Genomic DNA, 15,901 nt, shown 5'->3' with positions numbered 1-15,901 from the left:
GTCTAAATACGCGGCGGTGAGGAGAAAAGAGCGAAGCGGGTAAAAGAGAAGGAGGAAGGTGCGCGCGCGCGCACGATAGCGAGGCGAATTCCCACCGTGGCGCGGCGCTGAGGCTTATACAAGTTCCCGATGCTGGTGTTCTATAATATAGGCAGAGTTGCCGTTCGTCCTGCACCGGGTTGTCCGGCCAGTCCGTGGCCAGGACTCCCACCAGGCCAACCTAGCCTTCTTACGTGCCCACCTACTCCTATCGAGCAATCCAAATGCATTCTTTCTTCCTTTTCCTCGCCCCCTTCACTCTCCTCTCTTGGTCACCACCATCTTACTCCCGCGACTTCTCCTTCTCTTCCCACAGGCACCGGCTACGGCCTCTGGCGCGCGCGAGCGAGCTCCCTGTCGATCCGTTTCTCTCTTTGCTCGCCTGTCCACCGCGCTTTCTTTCTTCCTTTTCCTTTACCGTTCGCAGGACGAAGTCCTCCTACTACGTTGACCGGCTCGGTTCGCCCGGTCGTGGCTCCAAGAGACCGAGTCGAGGAGGAGGGTGCGACAGGGTTACGCGTTAGGACATGGTATACGACGGTGACAGATGATCGAAGGTCGATGTTCTGAAGATTAAAGAAATTGCGTGCGTGGCGAGGTATAGGTGGAACTGGAATCGGGATTGAACGGTGTTGAATTTTGGAATTTTCACTTAGCCTGAGATACTGGAGCGGTTGTGATCATTGGATCAGATTAGATCCGTAGATCGTTAGATATTGGATTTTCAGGAATTCGGTTGAAATATTGGAGCGGTGGTAGGGATGTTTCTGTGATAATGATTTCTAGTTCATTAGAAGTGGATTTTTTAGAAGCTGGAATATCGGACCGGCTGTTACTAAATATGGATTTCGTAGCGATTGTAAAGAACAGATATATCAGCAAGTTTATCAAAAAATACTTCTAACTGGGGGCTGTTGATCAACACTAAATATTACAACTTTATTAAAGACAAAAGGTATGATATAACTTTTGAACAGCAGTGTGTGTACGTAATATCGTACATAGGGAGTGATAAATGTCCAAAAAATAAGGTATGTTTTTTCTCACTCTTTCCATGGACTTTCTCACCGTTTCTCCACTTTCTTCTGTCCCTTTCCTCCAGCGTGTTGCCTTTCTCTCTCGGTGTGACCCAAGAGTGCCCTTCCTCCCACTCGTTCTGTCCAGCGACTCAACGTTAGACCTTACATACTTGGCATACCTGCAAACGACCGCGTAAGTCCGGCGGTGCGCGACAATGCTAAGCACGAAGAAATCTGTCCGAAAACCTGTCGCGACCTCCTGATACACCGCTCCTCCGGAGGCGTGCTTCTCGTTCTGGTTTTGGTTCTGGTTAAGGGAGAAAGAAGTTCTCGATGAATCATCGAATTTCAATCTTTTAATGTATCTTCGACACTGAAGCAAACCTTTGAATATTATAACGGCTACTTTACTCTGTCTATTTCGTACATTTTGACGTAGTCTATGCATTCCGTCAATTTGAAACTCTAATGCTAAAGATGTAAACAATAGTAAATAATTTTTTAAAAGATTGTCTCCAAAGAACAAGGATAAGATTGTAATTTCGAATCTTGTCACTCGCAGCGTCAATGAACAACATGCCAACCAACCAATTGACCATCTTACGTAACTTCTAGATTTCGTTTGATACGAGAAGGACACAAAGGTATATCGTAGCAAGTAGAACGAGAGCAGCTTAATTCCGAGACCGTCGAAAACTAACAATTTTATTAATCCAACTGAAAGCATTGGATGGAATAAAAAACAACGATAGAAAGCAGAGTATCGTCGTGCTAACGATTCGATTCGAACACGTTAGTGATTTACACAAACATAGCGGTATGTATCGATAAAAGAAAACGCGCAGAAACAACCTGTCATTACATTGGCAGCGTTTAAATCGATTCAAAGAATCCAACCAAACTCCATTACGACCTACCGAAGCTAGTCGTTGTCGTAGGTTGTACATATAGTAAGTTACCATTAAAGCTTACCATTTAACATTATTAATTTGCAATTTGGAAAGTATGCTAAAATTCTCTAAGTGTCTTTAATAATCCCCTGGACGAATGCACGAGTCGCAAATGTATTATTTCGTAGGCTGGCCACCCACTTCACGATTTGTCGCTCACGTATAATTTAGAAACAGCCGAAGAACGATTATCGCGGTAATGGTTTCATGGAAAAGCAAGGTTTCGCTTTGCTAGAAATTAGAGCGATGCCGATGATGTGGGCTGGCAGAGTGGGTTTGGTCTGGCTACTTACGGGCCAATCTACTACGAGTAGATCGCGAGCAACGAAGATTTTTCGCCAGTTGGAAGGGGATAAATTAATATCGATGATGCGGGAGGAGCAGACTAGCAGACTTACTTGGCCTAATTTTAGAGCAGTTGCGTTACTTGATTACGCGAATGCATAAATGTTGAGAATATTGGAATGTACGGATCTTCTAAAATATTTACAAATACATAGGATGAATCTCAAGGAAAAATTATCGAAGAAGTTTCGAGCCTTCGTGTTTGCAAAATTTTAGAGCGAAGATGAAGACTTTTAGAGTGAAACATCTCGAGATAAAAGATTTACTTTCGACAAACGATGGAATTAATAAACATTCGTACGTTTATTTATTTTAACCTCTTTCGTTGATTTACTCTATTCTGATATAAATATTTATTGGTATATTTAATCCATTTGTTTCTTTTTTCCATTTTTACTGATGAAAACAAGACCACATTGCGATTTGCGTTATTATCAATGTCGTGACAGTTACACTAATAAAGTGCAAATAGATGTTCAATTAATATAAATTAACGAATGTTCAATTGTTAAAAGGCACGCCTTTCGCTAATATAAAGTCGTGTACGTTATCGTACATTTCCATGCCGCTTCCTACAAACATTAGGTACTTTCTCATCATCGAGTGCGTCGATAAATAACAGTTCATAGGCTGTACATCAGAAGAACGATCTACGGTAACACATTATTATTGCAACTTTATGTCACGAACGATTATATCTTGTCGGTGGAATAATTTTAAATTAACGTGTTACTGAATGCATAAATAAACGTAAACAGCCAGCTGTTGGTTGTCGGCCAAATAACCATATGCATTTTAACACTATGTCACACGTATCTTGAAACCGATACACAAGAGTAGTACGACTTCGACACAATTTTATAACTCGTAACCCGACAGTCTGTAACTCGCGACTCGTACAATTTCTGCTTAGGTTCTAGTTCTTTATTCGCGTTTATAAAAATACAAATTCTCATAAATATTCACAGTTCAGCGCCAACGTTAATAATTTGCCCGTTACCAATTCTCCAAAGCGGGATACGAACGATTTTTAAGCGATCTGCATTTGAAAAGAGACTGTTTAACTCGTCGTTAGTGGCACGATGAACAATGAAATGTATCGTGTACCTACATTGACAGCTTGATGGCTATGGTTTACGACGAGGGTACAACTTTTACTCGTCAAAAGGAAAGTTTGTTCAAAGAATGTCAAATTCCCTTCTCTTGTAATCGCCGTAATCTGAATTCTTAGTTGTGAAGTTTCAGTGATAATATTAGTTCAATATTATCGAATCGACGACCCTGGTAAAAGGAAAACGATAAGAATGAAGAAGAGAGGAAAAAGAAACGTCTCGCCTTGAAGTCTACTTACCGTCCAATTATTTTAGCCTGCGCTGCAGTGATTCACATCCACGGAATGCATCTAGGCTCGTACGCCCTACAAAACGACAGAGACAGTACCTGGTGAAAAAACACAGAGCAGGATAGAAAAAAGGAAACGAAGTCTCGATTCTCCGGGATACACCATGGAACACTTGTTTGTACATCGCCTGGCTTGATGTTGATTTATCGAGCGTGCGCGCGCGAGCGCACATGTTGTACAATTGATACGTTCCAAGGGAGCAGATACGATCTGCCTTCGCGCAGATCCAGCGCGTGCAAACTGCAAGCTGATCACTAGACAGCGGATTTTTATGCGTTTACGTAGGAATACGCACAGAATGCACGTAGTAAGCGAATGTACGTAACATACCAAAGCTACGATATACTCGTTGTAATGTTTAATATAAAAATTTTCTAACTAGCTTCCACATCTTTAATTATCTTGGCAAAATTATGATATTGTATGAGCATATGCGTTATGCGAGTCAATGATGTTATAATTATGTCATAAGTCTCATTAATAGCACAAGTCTCTCGAGTCATTTATGGAATATCGATAATCGATACATATTTTTTATTTTTTATTTTGTCTACGTAAATCTATAAAATGAACTGCTACACGAAGCTTCGATCAGCAAACGTAGTCGTGAAAAATCGTCTCGTCTCCTCTGTTCTTGTCCTGAAACGAGGTGCAACTGTAAACGAATTTTCAGGTTGAAGTTTCGAGGCGAGGCCACGCGAGGTGATTCGTCGCTGAATCACTATACGCGCTAGCCAGACGATTCGCAAGACTATTATTCAGGGTTCGTCTCACGGTCGAACGGTCCAGATATTGCTGTGCCCTTGCGTCGTGGCGATTTTTCTTGATAAGGCGAACGGAACCGCGACGTCCTTGCGACAGAGGTCAATGGTGACCCGGGAGAGAGGGCCCCGTCTTTAATTGCACCGGCGGATGTCGCCGAGTGAAAGTTGAAAGTCCGGAGGAACGATGCTTGGATGTGAATTTTGTCGCGATGGTTGACAGCCTTTACGTTCTTTTCTTTCTGTCTTATTTGGCTCTGAGAAATTGAAAGAAAGGGATAAAATATAGAGTAGAGAAGGAAGCAGATACTTTGAATTGTTCCTTTATGGAAGCAGGAAATTTAGAGAGACAGTGTCGAAGGATATTTTATTGGAGAGAAAAAAAGTATTTTTAATTACAGTGTCTTATGATTTAACTATTAATGCTTCTACAAATTTTTCATAAAATACCTAGAAAAAACTGACTTATGAAGAAATACAGTATAAAATGTAAAAATGCGTTCTTATCTTCCCTTTACTATACCTCCGCAATTTATAATAGCGAAGAGAAAACGTTCAAGAAATAATCGACGCGAAAAGTCGTATAATTATAACCGTTGAAAACGATATCTCAGTATATAATTTTTATTAATGTGTTAAAAGATGTTGAACAGAAAAACCATTGTATATACAAATTAGCCATACTTAAACACGTTGTATTATTTATCAATCAAATCAACTTTGACCTAAATATAAAAAGCTGATATCTTATTGAAAGAGTTAAAACGTTACATAAGTATACTAAAAACAAGATTATTTCGTTATAGTTAAATAAATAACAAAGAAACATTAACAAACTAAACAGAAATATGAAAATTCGAACGAGAACGTCTCCACTATTTCGGTCGAATGTCGTCCATAGTTTTTCAACGAGCTTTTTCGCGGATAGAAGAGATCCTCTCAGCCAGATGCCTTTTCCAATTTTCACAGAAGCTTTCTCACACGCCCGCGCACGAATTTTCATGCTTCTGACACGCGCGCTCGAAATAGTTGTCTCCGGCGTCAACCCGTTTTTGCGTTCCTCTCCATCGACCCGGCGAAAAGGTCAATTATTGCATTACCATGCGACGTGGGTGCGCGGAGGGAGCACAGCAGATAAATCCGCTCTTGGATGAACTGCCTGTTATATGTGCGTATATATATACACACGACCACATCTAACCATCGGTATCGCACATGCGTTTCGCACTAAAAATAAGAACTCGTTACTGCCCACCAGAAATTCGTTCGTCGATATAGACCTTGATAGATGTTTATTGAGCCGAGCTAAAAATGGGTTTAGAATTTCGAATTGTGGTCTGAAAGAATTTGTAATTCTTTGAAGAATTATCATTTTTCGAAGTTTCGCAACTGTGCTAAAGATTGTTGAAATAATTTGAAAAAGAACAACATTCGTCATCTTATGAATATCGTTGGGAATTTAGAATAAAAGTTTTCAATAAAGATCAAAAGACAAAAACGTATGAAATTCAACTTGCTGTTATATCGAAGCAATATTCATTATCGAACATATTTCACCGAAAACTATCCAATTTTTCAATTTCGAAGTCTAGAAAATTCTCATCGAACACTTTTGGAAATCAATTTCTATCAATTCCCAGTTCAAACCTGGGACAAAGCAAACCGAACGTTTTGATTTCAAGCTCGACTTCGCCATAGTCTCGAAAAACACCATCTTCGTCTCATTCAGCACTAAAAATCCTATAAATTCTAAAAAATTTTTATCAACGATCTTATGGAAATCCATTTTCATTCATGGAACATTCTTCAAATTGCAAACGAATCGGATCCAACGCTTTGATCCAAGCTCAACTCCACCGTAGCCTCAAAAGCACCGTCCTCGCGTTATTCAGAACTAGAAACCCTAAAAATTTTCGAAAACTTCTTCAAAAATACTCTCCTATCAACTACCACGTGGAAACCCATCTTTATCCATCGAATTTCCTTCAAATTCCAAACGAACCAAACTCAACGCTTTAATATCGAGCTCAACTCCACCTTGAGACCATCGTTTCCGCCTCGCTTAGGACAATCCTACGCCCTCAAACACGCGCCAGCGACGTTCCCCCATGAACGTCGGACAATATCTTCGTAGCATCCTCCGTAAAGGCGACTTTAACAGCGTCCTCCGCTTCCTCCAGCCTAATAAGCGCCGAAGTCGCGCCTTTGCCGACCTATGGAATGTTAAGAACCCTATGGTGGTTGTGTTCGCAGGTCGTCCCGCCGTCAGCTTGGCACGTCACCCATTCGACGCCGGTAATATACGCTCGCCGTTCGCGGCGATAAATATTACAATATAATATTCCTCGGCGTGAGACGAAGGATTCCTGACAAGCCTTGCAGGACGAAACGGAAAGCCAAGCGGCGAAGAGGTCACCGACGGAAGGGATATCGCGTTACTGGAGACAACGAACAACTTTGCTCGAAGGAGGCATCCTTTTACGATTCACCGAATAGCTCGTGGTGCGATTTTTTCATTCAAAGGCGAGGAATTATTAAAACGCGTTTTCCCTTCGGTCACACCGAGGTAAGTCTGTGAAATACTCGTGGAACATGTTGGTTCGAGCGTTGAGGGAAATAGCAAAGGGCGATGAGTTGGTTAACCCCTTCGCGTAAAATATGATGCAACGAGAAAGGCTGGAAATATAGAACGATATCTCCTTCGTTCTTTTTTCGTGTGTGTTTTTCTTTAGGGATAAGTTCTTGTTTTCTTTTAATGTAATCCGTGAGCGTATTTTTAAATATTGGAGATTTCCTCGGTTTTGGAAAGTATATATAAATTGCATCCGTTTAGATATTCGATCAGATTAACATGTAAGGACATTTTCTTCTTTGTTAGTTTTTGTTTTTAATAAAATTGAGCAACGAATGTGTTAAGAAATATGAATATTATATCTTCCCCAATTTTTTTTTTTTTTAATGTAACGTGTGTATCTTTTTGTGATTTGCGGCTTTTGGGAAGTATGAATGGTACTTATCTGGATATTCTATTCTTCGAGATGCTCTTCAAAATATTATAGGGTAGCGCGTAATATATTTTTTTACATAATAACTTTCTTTTATTGTCCGTTTATCGACACGTTGGATCGGCGAACAATGAAGCAGTTAGGGCTTTCACTATCATTTTACTCACACGGTTTTATATAATAATAGTATATAATTATGGCGGAAGCATTCCTTATTCGTTCAATATGTCTTAAAACATACTCTGAGTGCAAGTATGCAAGTTTTATGAGTACCAGTTTTAACTTGTAGTAGAATATATTTTGTTCGATAAGTATGTTCACGTATGTGGGAGAATAAATTTACTACCTAGTTTTTATACATGCACATATCTGATTAAAGTTCCTTTAGAAAAATTTAGAAATACCATGTCTTGCGTTTGAATAAAGAATTTGTGAAATGGAAAGTACGCTGTAGCCTAAGAACTGTTTTAAAAACTTCGTGAATAAAATCCCATGAAAATCACAGACTCCGTTTCCATTCCAACAAATCTTCAAACCTTAATCAACCTATCAGCCTACCGAAATGTACTGGTATTTACAAAATTACCAAATCTTCCATATAAAACGAGTTTTCTGTTCATTAAATCAGCCCTTCCTCTTAGTATAAAGCTTTCTAAAAAGCTTCTACATTCGTATTTACAGTAAGTTAATGATATAAAACTTATTCACCTAATGTTACACGGTTGGAATATTGAATTACTACACGACAAACATAACATTGCAACCATAAACCTTAAGACGTTAATTATCCGCTAAAGAAATCATAATGCGATGGGGGTTGAACGAACTCGTTTAGAAAGCCAGATTCACAGCTTCATAGTTTCATAACTCAATTACGACGTAGAACGTTTTCGAAATCCTTGTAGCTCGGAGGCCGATTCCAATCGGTCGCGTCTTACGAATGCAAACGGTGACGCAGAAATACGTGGTCGACGCCGAGATGCTCCGCCCTCACCCTCTCAGTTTGCTGCGTTTGGTCGCAGGTCGTCCCGGCGCGGCGTCAGGCTGGAACGTCAGCTCGCCCGCTTCCTCCTCGTTCTCCTCCTATGAGAGCCACCTACACGGTTCTCACACCCAGAACCGACTTTACGTTCATATACGTATACACGTGGACTGTGTTCCCTGGAAGAACCGCAGAGAAACCACTACCTAACGGATCGAGCAGTCCGTTTTTGTCCACGTACCACTACGCCAAGGAAACACTATGCACACGTACTTATATACTCACATTAAACTCAAACGATTCGAGTGCATAGAGAGGGCCAAGAGAGTCGTTCCCCCTCCCCCTTTACTCAATGTGCAACGCGTAGAACTCGAAGGTCGAAATTTAATGCGCCATTTTTCTGCCACAAAATGATTTATAGTTGGCGCTTGTATTAACCCTGTCGTGGTTCCTGAATTTCTTGCTGAATTATGTTTCAATTTTACTTTAATTAAATAAAATCGCTTTCAATAAAGATAGTAAGGATTCTTTCATATCTTCTTGGAATAAAGAAAAATTTTCTAACGATAGAAAGTTTCGTTTGTAACAAATATGACGCAACAGGCATTCGCGTAATTGCTTGAAGATTATGTACTAATTTGTCCAACTATGGGGAAAAGACAAGTTATCTGCAACCTGCAGCTGCCACCCGTATTCTATAACATAAGCAACATATACTACTCGAATGAATAAACGTGACTAGTAATGTTTATCTGTCGACAAGTTCAGATAAATTATTATTACACTACGATTGTAATATTCGTAAATTCTATAGAAATTCATAAACGTAAAACACGATCGAATGCGTACACTTTCAAATAATTTAAAAACGGCGACACCTGTTTACAAGCTTCGCGAAAATATCTAAACACGCGACAGGACAATTCGCGTTTGCCGCTAAACGAAATTCCAATCGGCGATCCGCATTCTACCTGCGCATTCGTGTCGCGCAGCACGTGATCAGGCGTCAAGGTGGGGGCGAAGTGGGGATAACCAGGTTCTCCCACTTTTGTTCGTCCCGCTTGCGAATCGTTTCAGCGCGATGTACAGCGCTGGAGGATACGCGAAGTACCGAGGAGAAGGAAAATAGGCGAGAAAGAGAGACAGCTACATAAACACGAAGAGCGGAATACGCTCGGGCGAGGAACGATATACAATACGTGGAAGCTACACGTATCCGTGAGTACGTGTTCTTTACTCTAGACGTCTATCCTATCCTCCGTAAATTGAATGTGTGAGTGGCTAGGAGAAATAAAGAGGGTTACAGAAGAGAGAAAAAAGGTATAGGTGAATCTTGACATTTATATGTATGTGACCTGTCCCGAGGAGGCATTCGTCTACTACGCATTAGAAACGTGTATGTACGTGTTGGTGCCCGCACGTATTATTCCGAAGATTTCTCTATCCTTCTCACTCTCGCTTAGCGTGTTTTATGCTTGCGGCTTCTAGCCGCTACGTTTACCGTATACGAGAGATTTAAGCACGCTTGTGCACCGTGCAGTGTGCATAGAATGGCTGTGTGTATTGTATGGGAAAATTGCTGTAGCTAGAACCATAGAGGCGTGCTTGTTTCTAGTGTATCGTGTATCCTTGCACTCTAGAAGTACTTTTTGGCGCGTGCGTCCAGGTACGCTCGAAATACATTTGTCAGTTTGTTGAAATAAATAAATGTAATTTCACGAAACTGTTTCACAGTATCGATTTTACAATTTAGATATCCTCTCCTATTTGCAAACTGATTGCTTACAAACGCATCGAACATTGCGGTAGGTTATTTTCTAGAGAATCATCGTCGGTTGAGATTGTAGGCTGATTTTTGTTAATTTTTGGAGAAGATAGAAAAAAACTTTGATACATTGTTCAACGTAGATAGAAGTTACTAGATTTAACATCCAATTTATCGTGTTTTACCGCTCTCGTCTTTACTTTTCTATCTCGATAAAAATCAAAATTAATTTTTGTTCTATGCTAGAAAACTAAATTCTGCGCTTGTTCGATATCTGGTTCTCGCGAATTGCTCGCGATAGGAAAAGGTTGGTTGCGTGTGTGGGCAGAGGCGGCGTGCGTCCCGTCGATTTGTCGTTTTCCCACAGGCGCGAAGGTTTCCGCGTAGGAGCGCAAAGGACGGAATCGATGACAGCCATGGAGGCAGGAGAAAACCAAGGAGGGGAGGTAATCGTGCATTTACATACGCGGAGGAGCGCGCGAGCGCGTACCGATAACGTTGCGAGCGCCCGTTAAACTTTATTGCGTTCAATTTAAAAATAGAATTCTATCTAGAAGGAAGAGACGTTACGCGCGCATAAAGAATGTCTCGCTAAAGATACGCCGGCTGGCGGAGGCTTGTCCGACTTGTCCTCGTCTCACGAAGTTACTCTTCTTGGAATATTTTCGTTCTCGATCATCGAAGAATAATTCAGAAACTCGACGAATACCCAGAACAGGGATTTCCTTTTTTACAAATTGATAAATAAAGATAAACAGTTACGGCAAATGATACGGAAGATTTGTACTGTCGTCCAATTATAGAAAGTATTTATAGTAACGTGCTATAATGTTTGAAGTATGAAATATGCAGGTTTTTCTATTCCTTTTGAACTTTGGTTACGGGTCTTTTAAATTAAACGCGTCATCGCTTGTATCGTTTTCGACCTATGGTCTCCAAACGACGAAAAACAGTTCCACTCGTCAGTCAGAAAACTAGACAGAATTGTTTTGCAATTAGCGTTTAGGTATAGTTCTAGTCACATATTTATGATTCTTAATCGTATGTTCAAATACAAGTCCATAGGATGTCAAAACATCGACGTTAAATCGACGACACATGTCAGAGTAGTTTAAACTAGATTTAACGATGTGTGTAGTCTAGGAAAGATTAAAGTGACTATAAGACAAATCTAATATATTATTGAAACGAACGTAAGGCAATAAATGTTGGAAGTCGGGATACTTCGAAAACTATTGTGTATATACAGTTCCGTATTATGTCCAGAGAAACTTCAATACGATCCTTCGAAATAAACGAAGATTGGACGTTATTATAAAAGTTTCGTATCTTATCTAAGACAAGTATTAAACTATATATATATATTACACGTAAATGTATGCTCAGAAAATATGCTACAAATTACTGTTACACTTATCGTATTTCAAATTTATAAATTTATAAATATAATTTTCTAAAACAAATTAAAATTCGCTTTACCATTAATTCGTTATTAAACGATAACGTAACCCAGTCAAGAATGAAAATTGCCAATCTTCGAGTCAAATACCGATCAACCAATACCACCGGTGTCCGTATCTCAGAAACAGTCATTTAAAATGCTCGTTAGTTGTCGTATTTATTTCAACAACGCGTCGATGACCGCATCCACGCCAGAAACCTGCTATCCAAAGATAAATATCAAAGTCTAAAACATACTATAAATTATAAGTCGTCCCACGGTCGCGAAATCCCATGGCTCGAAAGCAACGAAAGAGTCACGGCCTGGCGCGCGCCATTTAAATCCGCGCCGATAGATCGAGGCCCAGCCGTATTATTACCATCTATAGGAGTCGTTCGCGATCCATCGAAAGGTCGGTGATTTATGTGGTTAACCCGTGTGCAGACTACGCCTTGGCTTTTGCCCGTTGTTTGTGCACGCGCGTAAGAAAGTGCGTACGTTCTCGCGTAGTCTTCCGACTACGAAGTGACGTGGAAAGGGAACGTTGGGGACCAGTGCATCGTACAGGAGAAACAGAGATCGAGGGGAATGGAGGAGGAGAATGAAGGAGGATGGAGAGAAAGAGAGAAAACTCCTCCGGACGATCGGGATGCTAATTCGTTTTGCTCGCTTCCTCGGCTTCTTCGTCCTTTTCTGCGAATGCAGATCGTCGGCGGACGACCTCGTGGAATGCGTTGCTCGTCTCGTCGTGGCGAGCTCGGCTCTCGGCTAAAGGGACTCGCAGGATCATCGAAGCGTTCGTTCCTTCGTTCATTCACCACTCAAAACGATGATGTTGTCAGGTAAAATTGGTACTTGGATTGTAGTAAGGAGCTTGAGTCGTAACCCAACTACTAGTTTTCCTTTATAAAACTTTATTATAAATTTTAACACTTACAGAAATGACATTGAACCTGAGAAAAGAGCAACTAGAATAAGAACACGAACTCCCCGAGCTGGGTGAAGTCTCGGTTTATATACGTTTTGGTTTTAGGATTTTGAGGGACTAGGTGTAGGTTATGATGTGGAAAAGTGTCCGAAGGTCGAGGGTCGATATCCTATCTCTGATGTGGACTAAGGTGCGTTACAGCTTTGGTGTATGCTATGATGATAAGGTGGTGATATGTCCAAAGGAGTCCGAAGTTCGGCGGTCGATGTCTTATCACTGATGTAGGTTGAGATATGATTGATGTCACAATGTTTAGGGCAGACGACCCCGGAAAATCTCGTTTATTGGCAAATTGGTATCGTGCTAGATGATCTTGTACTAGCTGAAACATCGAATGTACTCTGGCAACAGGTACTCGACTTGTGAAAATATTCGAACATGTACGGTAGAAAATTTTTACGAATGTATCGTTTATAGCACGCGAAACTTGTTGAAATTTAATTAGCAATTAGCGAGACACGGCTATCATGATTCTATTGGCTCGCGAAAGTATTCAAATACTTGTAGGGACCTTTTATGAATATATTATGCGTATTATACGAATATCTTTAAATTTCATTAACGTATCTCATCAACAATACGTTCGTATCGACTCAAGAAAGTAATTGAACGTTTATAGAAACTTTTTACGAATATATTGTGTTCATTATACGAAACATTTTAAACTTTTATCAACACTGTCATAATTACATTGATAAAGTTGGAAACACATCTGAAAGTGTACTTAGAGACTGCAAGATATTTAGCACAAGTACATATATACAGGGTGGTTGGTAACTGGTGGTACAAGCGGAAAGGGGGTGATTCTACGCGAAAAAAAAGTCGAAAATATAGAATAAAAAATTTTTTTTTTTAATTTTTCCATCGAGACAACGACCTACGGTGAGATCCGTTATAACGAGACGTGATAAAATGCACGCGTACCGAGCGAAAATTCAAAGTCGATTTTCTCGAAAACAAAGCCTCAAACGAAAAATTTTTATTCTATATTTTCCACTTCTTTTTTCGCGTAGAATCACCCCCTTTCCGCTTGTACCACCAGTTACCAACCACCCTGTATATCTCGCAGTGATCGCAAAAGTACTTAAATAGTCGATTATCCATTATATTAATAAGTGTGGATATTCAACGAGACCATCTTTAACTCTCGTTACGTGTTTAAAGCGACTATTCATGTTGTATAATTTTATACTAGATCTACCTACATTTGCGATAAATATCTTGTAATTCCATTATCCATTTTCAGATTGATCTCAAATTTTGCGTTATAACGACAGCCGTGTCTATTTGCAGCAATAATGAAATTTCAGAACGTTATATATAACACACATATACCTAACTTTTCTGATCCACATTTCAACAATCGGACAATTGGAAAGCGTGAAAACGAAGGAGAGTTTAGTTTCGGCTGGCAGATCGTTAAAATGCTGCAAATTGGGACACACGATTGGATAAGAGGCCGATGGAAAGAAGATTTCGATGATCGAAGGGTGAATTTAAGTTAAGGAGCAATTTTTCGAGCTTTAACGACCGTCAAATCGTAATTTCGAATAAGATTTTTATCGTTGAAGGTGGAATGGTACTTTTACTTGTAAAATTGAAGCTGATTGCTCTCGAAAGGAACACGGGTAAAGGTGCAACATTCTTCCACCTGCATTTTTTTACATTCTCGAGTCCTTTCACAAATCTGACTTCGCTTCTGTTTTTCAACGGTGAAAGATCGAGAGATTCTTCAAAATTAAGTTATAAATAGCTTAATTTAAACGAACATATACAGAATGATGCGGAGCTTAATAGCCGAATTTTGTAGTTCTGTTTTATGGATATAATCAAGCAAAAGACGTTATATAAACATAAATCGCTTAAACCTCGACTAAAAAGTCATATGTACAACAAAAATACGAAATATGAAAGTACTATATTTGCGGTTACTATGCTATAAGAGTAGGTTTCAAATTAACACGATCATTAGCTGCTATACTCCGTTCCAAAATGTTCAGCGTTCCTCTCAATTCGAACGTGATCATAAAAAAAGGAATCAAAAAATTGAATTTATTCTCCTACGGAGATCATCTTGATCGTGTTTCATCTCGACGAATCGATCCAATAAATACTCGCTCGATATATCCATCTCTCAGAACTTTTTACAATGCTTAAAATGACCGGTATTTATATAACGCGTGTTGCATCATTATCCCTATAGAATGTTTCCAAGAACTGTTAAACTGTTATCTCTGAGACATCCTGTATAACATCAAATACAAAGGAATAATAGTTAGATCAATAGCAAGAGATTTACTTCGAAACCTTCGAACATTAATTACTCGAAATCTTAATGTAATAGTAAATTAGACGCGTAAGAACAGGAACAGAAAGAAATTAATGAACAAAAGAACGAAGAGAAACGTTTGATTTCCGTTGGTACGAGAGGCTCGGAAGGTAGAACGGAGTTTCTCAGACATTCTGAAAAATTAATCGTATCACTGACTGACGATGGAAAGTGTCAGTTCACGAGGCTCATCGAGGTGCGGATATTTCTCTTTATAGGACATCGATCTCCCATCTGGGCGTCGATTTCTCTTTTTTTTCCGCACAGTTAGAGAGCATTTCCCCTTTCGCTCTATGCTTGTCCGCGGTCATCGAGTATCGCGGCGATGTCTATGAACGCTCGACGAGGATAACAATACCACGGTGTCGTAGCTAAAACGTTCAGTGCCCGACGAACAACCTTCCAACGACTATAGGCGTTGAAATCTACACGATTTTCTTGCTGCGGAATCTTTAAATAGAGAAAAAAGAAAAAAATTAAAATCTACGAGGTTTGGAAATATAGAAATTTAGAAATTTAAAAGATGGAAATTCGGAGATACGGAATTTCGAAAACTTGCCTTCTATGTTCCATCTATTGTATCGAATGAAATACAAATATTATTAACTTTTGGTAGCTATAACAACCTGCTCGTCTTCAAAGTTCAAACAGCTTATAACACTCTCGACAAGTGACATTAATTTAATGCCATTCACAGTGTTTTAAAACTACTTCTTCATGAATCTTCGGTAATTTACGATCTCTTGCATCAACTCGATCGGGTCCCGACGTTTATCATCATAAAATTAACTTTCCATTTCAAAGAACAACCCAATATACGAAATGAACAAACGTGAGAAATCTAAGCTTCCAGGTTCATAATTTCTTTCATTTAT

General features: G+C 39.7%; 1 protein-coding gene across 1 annotated transcript in view; it reads left to right on the top strand.

The window, feature by feature from the left end:
- The window catches only part of Cep290 (Centrosomal protein 290kDa), a 170,864-nt gene extending 161,986 nt beyond the window's left edge, over positions 1–8,878 (top strand). The window contains exon 25 of the mRNA XM_069117405.1: positions 6,770–8,878. The gene's annotated coding sequence lies outside the window, so the exon portion shown is untranslated. The remainder of the gene's footprint in view (positions 1–6,769) is intronic.
- Positions 8,879–15,901: the final 7,023 nt, after the last annotated feature.

The sequence above is a fragment of the Bombus flavifrons genome, chromosome 7 (assembly GCF_040668555.2).
Source record: "Bombus flavifrons isolate JBK064 chromosome 7, iyBomFlav1_principal, whole genome shotgun sequence".
In the NCBI taxonomy this organism is placed as follows: domain Eukaryota; kingdom Metazoa; phylum Arthropoda; class Insecta; order Hymenoptera; family Apidae; genus Bombus; species Bombus flavifrons.
The sequence above is the reverse complement of the archived record's forward strand: the minus strand, read 5'-3'. Positions and strand labels throughout refer to the sequence as shown.